This window comes from Trachypithecus francoisi, unplaced genomic scaffold (genome assembly GCF_009764315.1).
Source record: "Trachypithecus francoisi isolate TF-2019V2 unplaced genomic scaffold, Tfra_2.0 Lachesis_group9, whole genome shotgun sequence".
NCBI lineage: Eukaryota > Metazoa > Chordata > Mammalia > Primates > Cercopithecidae > Trachypithecus > Trachypithecus francoisi.
In genome coordinates this window covers 77,615,088-77,627,091 of record NW_022681474.1, presented here as the reverse complement: position 1 = coordinate 77,627,091, position 12,004 = coordinate 77,615,088, and the positions used below count along the sequence as shown (strand labels likewise).

Sequence of the window (12,004 nt, the reverse complement as noted above, 5' to 3'; positions counted from 1 at the left end):
CTCCCCCTTCTCAGTCTCCAGCGTCCATTATATTACTCTGTATGCCTTTGTGTACCCACTTTAGCTCCTACTTATGTAAGTGAGAACGTGAGAACATACAGTATGTGGGTTTCCATTCCTGAGTAACTTCATTTAAAATAATGGCCTCCAGCTACATCCAGGTTGCTGCAAAAGATTTTAAAAAGAGATTATTTTGTTCTTTCTTATGGCTGATCAGTATCCTATATATAATATATAAATAAGAAATATGAATATATATGAATATATATTGAATATATGTAATGCATATGTATATAATATGCATACATTATATATAATACACTATATACATATACAGTATATATATTTTTTATTTACCCACACACACACAACACATTTACTTTGTCAACTCTTGAAGATGTATGTGACCTGTACTCAAGTCTCCCAGCAGCAGGTACCAGCACCAGTTCTGATGGCAAAGGAGTGACATAGACTCTGAGATTCTTTGGGTATAAGTAGCCTTAGTTTGTGGACTTTATCCAATGCCAGTTGTAGTAGTTAAGAACCGGTCATGTAGACAGACTCTGGACCTCCTGGTTAGCCAGCGTGATGCAGGCAATGATGATAGCTGAGGTCACACACAAATTTTCTAATTCCTTGGCATTTTGTTATTGTGCCTGTGGATGCTGCAATGGACTGTGTCAGCTGGTCCCCAGACAAGAAATGGCCCTTGCAAAAGAACGCCAACTGTGGTAGTAGCAGGAGGATTTGTGTCACCTTATGCTACCTCAGGGAGGTACTCTGCTCTCTCAGGCAATGGACAGGGCCATAGAACTCCCCAAAGTTTCTGCCCTTCGTGTTAAGTAAGTTACCAGGACGAATGAAGGGGCAAAGTCAGCCAGGGATTTCTTTATACTAAAGAGTTGATGTAATATTCCTCATACATAAATGATGCTTTAGAAAAATTAGAGTGAATTAATTGTAATGCTCTTTCTTGTTTATCACAATTTAAAAATGATTTTAAAACAATATTTTACTTTGTATAACATTTGATTTGGATTTCAGACTAAATTTTAAATGTATCTTTTAAAAAGTTACCTTTAAAAGTTTGTTTTATTGATCCAATGAATAAAATTTGTCAAAGTAATAAAAAGTGTAACTTGAGGCCGGGCGCGGTGGCTCAAGCCTGTAATCCTAGCACTTTGGGAGGCCGAGACGGGCAGATCACGAGGTCAGGAGATCGAGACTATCCTGGCCAACACGGTGAAACCCCGTCTCTACTAAAAAAACACAAAAACTAGCCGGGCGAGGTGGCGGCGCCTGTAGTCCCAGCTCCTCGGGAGGCTGAGGCAGGAGAACGGCGTAAACCTGGGAGGCGGAGCTTGCAGTGAGCTGAGATCCGGCCACTGCACTCCAGTCTGGGCGACAGAGCGAGACTCCGCCTCAAAAACAAACAAACAAATAAACAAACAAAAAAAGTGTAACTTGATATTCTTTGGTTTTCTATCTGCTAATATTTTCTTTTATCCAGAAAGAATAATGCATGTTAACTTATTTAAAATGGTAATTAATATCAATGGTGTCCTTAAGGAGAAGGCTATTACAGAGTTGTTGCTTCTCTCTCATACTATTTAGATAAACTGTCTTTAGACTTGGTTCACAGGAAAGAAAAATTGGGGGGCTTTCAGATAATGAACCTTCCTAGTAATTCCTACTTATTTTATTATTTCTATTGAATAAATACAATAAAATGATTATAATTAAACATCTTCTTCTCCATACATTCATCCTCAAAGTGAAATTCCAGACAATTAAGTAGAGGCCTAATGTTACTGATTTGGAAAGAATCTTCTACTTAGCTGTGAAAAAGTTGCTAACTACTAGCTTGTGGATCAACTGATCCATATATTATAATTGGCTACACAATGTTTTCAAATATTGAAAATTGTGCTGGGCATGGTGGCTCAGGCCTGTACACTTTGGGAGGCTGAGGCGGGCGGATCAGGAGGTCAGGAGATAGAGACCATCCTGGCTAACACGGTGAAACCCCGTCTCTACTAAACAAAATACCAAAAATTAGTCGGGCGTAGGGGAGGCCGCCTGTAGTCCCAGCTACTGGGGAGGCTAAGGCAGGAGAATGGCGTGAAGCCGGGAAGCAGAGGCGGAGCTTGCAGTGAGCAGAGATCACGCCACTGCACTCCAGCCTGGGTGACAGAGCCAGACTCTGTCTCAAAAAAAAAAGAAAAAACTTATAAAAATAATTCCTGATTATTTAAAGAAATCTGTTGATCTTGCATGCCATTGAGAAATAGTCGGCTGAAGCTGAGTATATAGTAATAATTGATAATATACTGAATATTTGCTATAAATAAGACACTACTTTGAGCGCTTTACATATAATTTAAGTTTTACAATTGCACAAAAATAAATATTACTAATAGATCAATTGATAAAGGAAACTAAGACATAGAAAGTATTAACAGCTTTCTTATGGCCATATAGCTAGTAACTGTCAAGATTTAATGGAGGAATTCTGACTTCAGAGTTTGTCCTCTTAACCACCCTGCTATACTGCTTCCTTAAGTCTATGTAAATGTTTTTCAGTTGGCCAGTCTCTATAGCTGTAGGGTAAGACAGTAGTCCCTGTCTCTTCTAGGTTACCTTCATGACTGCTTAGGTTTTGAAGTTTATTATTATTGATCAACTTTGAATAAAGTGAAATATATAATTCCATAGACACAGGAAAAGCTCAATTAAATGAAGAAAGAAAAAAAAGACTATAAGTAAGGAAGTTCCTGTTTCTATTGTACTTACAAATACAGTACCTACAAATATTTCTATAGCACTTACAAAGTACTGTGACTTCCCATTAATGGTAGAAAGTTCTAGCTTAACAGTCAACCTCTAGTTCATAATTACCATGTGACTTTCTTATCTTATTTAATTTGCCACAACTAATCTCTGTAGATAATTTCTTCATGGACAGATAATTTTTTCTCATTTCCTTGTTGCTTTCAAGTTGCAACTAAATTGTTTTAAGTAAAGAATATTTCAGTAAATTGTAATGCAAAAATGTTTACTTATTTGTAAAAGATCTTTTCCATATCCCTATATTTCTATATAGTATAAACAAAAGAAATGACATGAGTTAAGACGCAACATAGCCCCTGTGTTTACTTTAAAATCTTTTGCTAAGACAATATTTTAACTATAGTTATTTATTGTTATTCGTAGTAATTATGCTTTACAAAGTCACCACAAACACAATTAACAAATACTGAACCATTGCTTCCATGTAAATACAGAGTTAGATACCTGTGAGGCTCTTGAAATAACATTTTTGTCAACTGATAAATGCATATTATGTATTACGTGGTTTCTGTTTAAAGATAACTTATTTAATATTTTTTTCATAGTACTCCTGTTGTCTTTATTATTTATTTATTTGTTTTGTGAATTTCCATAGGTTATTGGGGAACAGGTGGTGTTTGGTTAAATGAGTAAGTTCTTTAGCGGTGATTTGTGAGATTTTGGTGCACCCATCACACGAGCAGTATTCACTACATCCAATTTGTAATCTTTTATCCCTCACCCCCTTCCCATCCCTGCCCACTGAGTCCAGAAAATCTATTGTGTCATACTTATGTCTTTGCATCCTCATAGCTTAGCTCCCACTTATGAGCGGGAATACACAAAGTATGGTTTTTCATTCACTTAGAATAATAGTCTTTAACCTCATCCAGGTTGCTGCAGAATGCCATTAATTCCTTTTTATGGCTGAGTAGTATTCATATATATATATCACAGTTTCTGTATCCACTTATTGATTGATGGACATTTGGGTTGGTTCCACATTTTTGCATTTGCGAATTGTGCAAATGCACAACTTGAAATTATTAAATGAAATTAAAACAAATTATATGAAATTATAACATGAGTGTGAAATTATTTTTTCTCATATAATGACTTCTTTTCCTCTGGGTAGATACGTAATAATGGGATTGCTGGATCAAATGATGTTCCTACTTTTAGTTTTTTAAGAGATCTCTACATGATTTTCCATAATGGTTTAGTAGTTTACATTCCCACCAGCAGTGTAGAAGTGTTCCCTGTTCCTTGCATCCACGCCAATATCTATTATTTATTGTTTTTTTTTTATTATGGCCATTCTTGCAGGAGTAAGGTGGTATCACATTGTGGTTTTCATTTATATTTCTCTGATAATTGGTGATGTTGAGCATGTTTTAATATGTTTGTTGGCCATTTGTATATCTTCTTTTAAGAATTGTCTATTCTTGTTCTTTGCCCACTTTCTGATGGAATTGTTTTTTCTTGCTAATTTGTTTGAGTTTGTTGTAGATTCTGGATATTAGTCCTTTGTCAGATGTATAGATTGTGAATATTTTCTCCCACTCTGTGGGTTGCCTGTTTACTCTGCTTGAAAATGGACAACAGCACTATCACTCATGATTAAATGAAGTTTCAATACCATATTTTCTCCAAAACCAATAGTACAGCCTTCTTTCACTTAGTAATACCAGACAGCACCTTAGTGCTACAGTTGCGGGTCATCTTTAACAGCAAAATCACCAAAAAAAAAAAAAAGAGAATTAAAATGAAAAAAATGATATTAAATAGACTATGAAAATTACATTGTTTGCAGTATGAAAGCAAAACCAGAAGGCAAAGCATCACTACGTTCAACCTCATGTGGGACTGTGTGCATCAGGTGACATACATTTTTCAGTGCTCTGCACATATCTGCAAAAAACCTTGAAAGTACTGTGAGTATTGACTTTGGGGTTGCCAATAAATTTTGGTAAGTAGACAAATTTGCAAATTCAGAGTTCATTAATAATGAAAATTGATTTATTTTGCAAATTAACCTTTTAAATTCAAATAGTGATATCAGAGAAAACAGTCACTAAAGACATTTTTGTGCATTTTATTCACTTGAATTAGTAATGATATAATTCATTTTTATTACACATTAAAATAGGGGTTGGGAACACTGTTCTCACGACTACCGGCTGTAGCCCATCTGCATATATCTAGGCCACTGGAGACTTTCATAGAGTTCTTTCACATTATATTGTTTCACACAACAGTCCCGCCTCCCAACTTATTTAGCCCAGACCATTTGGTGTTTATCCTTTGCCTCATATTATTCTTGATTTATTCATTTAGCTGAATCTTATCTTTTCACCACTGTCTAAGCTTCTTGGGGTAATAGACTTGTTTTTAAAGAACATTTAATGAAGCGTTTGGCCGAACTGTTCATTGATCCCACTATATGGTGTAGTGTTCCTCTTTTTTCACATTCTTCTAGTTTTTTCTATCTCAAGCAACCTGTGTTCCTGTTATTGTCTATTTCCATCGTCTGCCCACTCATTTCCACATTTTCAAAAGTGTATTCATTTTTCAAAATCTAAACGTACAAACGAAATATTGTTCTTAGTGTTCCCCAGTAACACCCTCAGGTTTAGAGGTCCCCTAAAGAAACTCACAGAACTCAGAAAAGCTGTTACACTCGTATTTATGGTTTATGACAATGAATGGGTATAGGATAAAATCAACAAAGGAAAAGGGTATAATGGATAGAGCCCAGGAGAGACTTGCTATTTGTTTCTGGCTGTTCTTTCCAAGGGGAGTAGTATGAATCACACTGAATTCTCTCAGCAATAATGTGTGATAACATACTTGCAACATTGCCAACCAGGGAAGCTTATCCAAGTCTTAATGTCCAATGTTTTATTGTGGGGTGGGAGAGAGGGTGCGTGTAGACATGTTGTGCCCACATGGCTGACTTATTTACATAATCTTCAGCCTTTCCAGATTCCAAACTGATATGGTACTGTATGGTCCAATGTCTTTACCATACATCACATTGTTACCATAAACCTGGCTAATAATCTGGCTTAGCCCAAAGCCCCAGATAAACAAAGAGAAGATATTCTAAGGGCTTATCTTCTAGATCCAGTTAAGGGTCAGACCTTTCTTTGGAATATGAAGATTTCAAAGAATCCAGGCTTGCTGAGTTAGTCTTTTACTATACACACGTAATGTACTCCATGAACCCTCCCACAACATCTCCAAACAGAAATAAATTATTCCACCTCTGAAGTCATACAGCACTTTATTTCTTTCTTCCACATCAGTTGTTTCCTTGTTGTAATGTAATTTGTTAAATTGAGGCTGTTATATGTCTAACTTGTGGAAGAAAAGAGAACAGCTAACTAATTAAACACGTTTTGATTTTCTGAGCATGCCTGTAGAGTAAGAACGAAATCTTAGTCTTTCTCATCTAGAATATTACAGGGAGAGAGGGTGATGAGGACTGTTCATAGAGAAGGGAATCAATATTAAAGACTTGACAGGTACTAAGGGAGGAATACTGGCTAATTGGGAAGTTTAAGCTGCTTTGTCTTCCCAACTAAATTTGAATATAATCCACGTTAATTACAGTTCTTTTGAGAGGAGGGAGGAAAAAATACAACCTTCTGAGTAAGATAGGGTAGGGGTAATAATAATAAGCTAAGACTGCCGACCACGTTGATGCTACATGTAATGGTTCAAACAAGCTTATCTTCCCTCTGTAGATTCTTAATTCTGGACAGTAGACTCATGTTTGAAGGAATGTTTAATTTCTTACGCACACTATTAGTAAGGGCTCTCTAGAGTGACAGAACTAATAGGATAGATGTATATATAAAAGAGAGTTTATTAAGATTATTGACTTGCACAATCACAAGGTGAGGTTCCACAATAGGCCATCTGAAAGATGAGGAGCAGGGAATTCAGTCTGAGTTCCAAAATACTAAAAGCAGGGAAGCTGAAAATGCAGCCTTCAGTTTGTGGCTGAAGATCCAAGAATCTCAAAGCTGAAGAACTTGGAGTCTGATGTTCAAGGTCAGGAAGCATCCAGCATGGGAGAAAGATGTAGGCTGGAAGACTAAGCCAGTCTAGTCTTTCCATGTTCTTCTGCCTGCTTTTATTCTGGCCACACTGGCACTGATTAGATTGTGCCCACCCAGATTGAAAGTGGGTCTGCCTTTCCCAGTCTACTGACCCAAATGTTAATCTCCTTTGGCAACACCCTCACAGACAACCCAGGAACAATACTTTACAACCTTCAATCCAATCGAACTGACAGTCAATATTAACCATCACATATACTTAGCATATTTTCCAGTACACAACTTAATACCTAATTTTTTGTGTACTTAGCATGTGTTAGAAACTATTCTAATATTCTAAATACTTTATATGCATTATATCACTTAATCTTGTGAGGTAGGGTTTTTTTGTTTTTTTGTTTTATTTTGTTTTGTTTTGTTTTAAGGCATGGTACATATTTACAAATCCCACATCAAAACGTCACTTCTGCTTCACACCATGTATTCCATTTAGAACAGGAATTATGCTCAAATAATAAAGTGATCAGCAGTGAGTATTCTCTTCATTTCAGGTCACTCCCAAAGATGACTGTCATCAATTCATCAGATAGATTTTTTTTTAGAAATCAATACACTGAGATAATTTAAGCAAGCTACCCAAAATCCAAAACCAGTAAGAGGCAGTGCACATATTTAAACTCATGTGATTTGGCACCAGAGCTCATAATCTTAACTTTAAATAATACTGAGTTCTCTAATAGAACACCAGTTGCTGTATTAGTACAATGAATTAATATTTAGTATTTATCAAAAATCTGCTCAAACGTTGATATTTGGGTTAATTCCTGACCATTTCTGATGAAGTCATAAGGAAAATTTAAGTCTTCACTGTAGAATACTTTTATGTTAAAGATGAAACACTGGGCTAGAATGAGTTACTGGTTTGACTCAGAATCTGAGCATATATTGTCCTCGTTAGAGTTCAAATTTCAGCTTAAACAAATAGAATACATTCACCTTTCCTTGTGGTCAACAAAAAGTCAAACGAGCAGTGAAAACTAAGTCATGATTCACTGTTCAGCTGAAACAAGAGACCTTCAGAAGGACCACCATTTTTCTGAATACTATCAATACTAACCTAGAACTCAAACTGGATTATTTGACTGTTTGATGCTGCTGGAGAACAACTGGTGGTAAACTCTGAAACATAGAAAATAGGTATAAATTATCTTCTTCCTTTTATAGTTGCTGCAAACTTAAATATTTGTGAGGAATAAAGATCAGAGCCGAATGCACCCAACAGACAAAAGAAATCAATTCAAGAATGTAATGAAGCAAATACAAAGAAAGCAAAACAATTGATAGGAAGCAGGGAAGATTTGTTTTAGGTCTGAGGGACCAAAGTAATCAAAAAGAAAATAGCCCAGCTGGAAACAAAGGTGCTTTGCTTCTCCTGATTGAGTTGTCTGGTCAATAATAGACGTGGAAAACAGAGGAGAAGACCAAACATCTTGTTTGATCCTACATTTGGTAAGGTGTGCATAAAAGTGGCAAATATAGTTTCCTAACAAGGACGAGACTATAAAGAAAACAAGCCCTAACTCTTAAAATCTTAGGATACTAGACTCAAAGAAAACTTAGAACTCATTTGACTCATGCTGTTTTTGATAGTTATCAATCTCCTGATCAAATGTTTTCTCATATGTCCATGCTCATTAATAATTCTATTACAAACAGTTTTTAAAATATGATCTAAGATCAAAGTGCTGACAATTTCCAAATATTATTTTTTTCATAAAAATAAATGTCACAAGTTCAGAGAAGAGACAAACTTTGAAGATTCACAATCTGACCCATATAAGAAAAGAGCTCACAGGATATTTTTCAAAATAGAGTTAGGGGTTACAAGCGCAGTTTTGTTGCATGGATACCTGCATAGTGGTGAAATCTGGGCTTTTACCTGAATAATGAACATTGTACACAATAGCTAGTTTTTTAACCCTCATATTCCGCTCACCCTCCCACCTTTTAGAGTTTCCAGTGTCTATTATTTCGATCAAAGAGGAGATATTATTATTGTTACTGATCAGACAGTGCATTCTTGCTTGTGCCTCCTAAGAATGTGATAATGTAGAAGCTAGAAATTTGAGAAGAATGCCAAATGATCTGCTTTAACTCTGAAGATCTTCTAGATAAAGCAGACTTACAGGACAACTTCTCCACCCAGAAATCTCTGCTCTAATGAAAGGAATAAAGCAAGATAGTAGGTTGGTGAAAAAGTAATTGTAGTTTTGCCATTACTTGTGCACCAACCTAATAGTTCTTATCCAATCACTTACTATGACTGCTTAAATTATAAGATAGGCAATCCTTGCTGTAGGATCAATAGTAATCTGCCAGCTTTAGTACTGAGTGAAAACCACTGCCTTTTCTAGCTCTCATGTAATCTGCTTTCCCCACTCAATTTGACCAAACAACTCTGATTTTGACTATTACTGAAACTGTGACCTTCCACATGGCTTGAACATCTGAACATTAAGTCCTACATTGTAAACATAACCACATTATTTACAGTTCCTGTCCATTATGAGTAGTAAGTACATGAAAGCAAAACACAGTTTGCTTGTTGGACTGCAAGTTTTCCCTTGTGGAAAACTGTGGTCTAAAAACTTGGCCATTCTTGACCTGAGATTGGTAACTCCTAACTTGAAGCAATCCATAATCTGGTCCTGATAATTTTTGAGTAAATGGAATAACTTCCTTTTTTTTTTTTTTTTTTTTTTTTGAGACGGGATTTTCCTCTGTCGCCCAGGCTGGAGTGCAGTAGTGAGATCTCGGCTCACTGCAAGCTCTGCCTCCCGGGTTCACACCATCCTCCTGCCTCAGTCTCCCGAGCTCCCGAGTAGCTGGCACCCACCACTATGCCCAGCTATTTTTTGTATTTTTAGTAGAGACAGGGTTTCACTGTATTAACCAGGATGGTCTCGATTTATTGATCTTATGATCCGCCTGCCTCGGCCTCCCTAGGTGCTGGGATTACAGGCATGAGACACTGCGTCTGGCCCTAACTTCCCTTAATTATAGTGATAACTAGACAATTCAATAAATGAGAGCAGTACTTCAGAACTGAAGAGTTGGAAACCGCAGAACCTTTGAGGTACCACAGAGTAAACACAAGTATGCATGGTGCTTTACTAAAAAATGCAGATTTAAAGTCCCTGGTTTGTACCTATTGAATACAATTATTCAAAGCCATTTTCAATAATTCACTTTCATATGCATGTTTCCGTATTTTGCCATTATCCCTGCTGTAAGCAGGCATAGCAGATTGTGAATTACCATAATGGAAAAATATTCTCTTCTATGAGTTAAACTAATTAAATCAACATATAGACAATGGTAAAGGAACAGCTTAATATATACAGTTTTACTTCCATCAATCCATCTAAAGCATGTACACAGATAATGAAGGAGTTCAGCAGGACAAAAGTAGATGGCAACAGTGAATAGGGCTTAATGCTGAATGTAGGAGATAGGACCACATTGGTCACCAAAATGTTTCCACAGGTATATGGCAGAGAGATTTCTTCAGGCTTCTCCATGGTCTGAGTTAAAATATATCCAGTTATCCTTTGTCTTCATTGTCACTCCTCTCATATCAGCTAAATTTTTGATTATTAATAGATATCATGGCTATCTTAATTTGAAGGTAGGAAATCCTCTAGGAAGCACTATGACATTCTTCCCATTTAAAGCACATATCCTGCTCTGTAAATATGTGAACTGGGATGACTATAAATAAGCATTATCCATCAGCCTAGTGTGAATCTATCACTAAGCATCTGACTGTCCCTGGGTGAGTTGGTTTCTGCCATAAAAGAATGAGGAGAGTAGAAGATGCACCACAGCCATGGCAGCTAGTTGTCAGACTTCCCTCCTGTCATACTATGGACCACACAATATTCTTCAAAACATTTGTAATTAGCCTCCAACTGCCAATTTAAATCATTTTTCTTTGTATGTGACAATAGACAGTAATACAGTCATCTTCAGTATCTGTGGTGGATTGGTTCCAGGGCCCCTGTGGATACTAAAATCCAGGGAAGCTCAAATCCCTTATATAAAATGACACAGTACCTGCATGTAATCTATGCACATTTTCCATCATACTTTAAATCATTGCTAGATTGTGTATAATACCTAATACATTGCAAATGCTATGTAAATAGCTGTTATACTGTGTTGTTTAGAAAATAATATCAATTTTTTTTTTTTTTTTTTTTGAGACGGAGTCTTGCTCTGTCGCCGGGGCTGGAGTGCAGTGGCCGGATCTCAGCTCACTGCAAGCTCCGCCTCCGGGTTCACGCCATTCTCCTGCCTCAGCCTCCCGAGTAGCTGGGACTACAGACGCCCGCCACCTCGCCCGGCTAGTTTTTGTATTTTTTAGTAGAGACGGGGTTTCACAGTGTTCGCCAGGATGGTCTCGATCTCCTGACCTCGTGATCCGCCCATCTCGGCCTCCCAAAGTGCTGGGATTACAGGCTTGAGCCACCGCGCCCGGCCATCAATTTTTAAAAGTCTTTACCTGTACAATGTAGTCCCATTTTTTTCCAAATATTTTTTATTTGTGGTTGGTTGAATCTATGGATGCAGAACCCACAAATACCAAAGGCTAACTGCATTTAAGATATAGCATAATAAGTGGTATATTTTTCCTCTCTCATTTTCAGTTTCTTTATAAGAAAAATGGGGCTAATAACAGTACTCACCTCATAGGATAATTCAAAGGTAAGTGAGAGATAGATGTAGCACTTAGAAGAGTGCTTGATGATGCATTAAGTATGCAACTAATTTTAGTTATAATTATTATGTTATATGACAATTACTATTGTTCCACTATGATATGGGGTCAGGCAATTCAGAGTAATGCTACCTTAACAGAATATATGAAAAGAGTCAGATAGTGGGAGCTTAAGCTAAGCATTGGTTTCATGCTACTAATTCATTGGTTCTCTTACTTGACTCCTAGATACCAGATCTTTTGCCTGCTGCTCCTGACATCTGATAGTGACTCGATATTCAGGAGCTAGCCTGCTTATTATTTCCCAAGAAATGAACATCCTATAATA

General features: G+C 36.8%; 1 non-coding gene across 1 annotated transcript; it reads right to left on the bottom strand.

Moving 5' to 3' along the window:
* Positions 1–7,413: 7,413 nt before the first annotated feature.
* Positions 7,414–7,481, bottom strand: LOC117082929. The gene has a single exon (XR_004436850.1). It is a non-coding gene; the product is annotated as a small nucleolar RNA SNORD2 (small nucleolar RNA).
* Between the last annotated feature and the right edge of the window lie 4,523 nt (positions 7,482–12,004).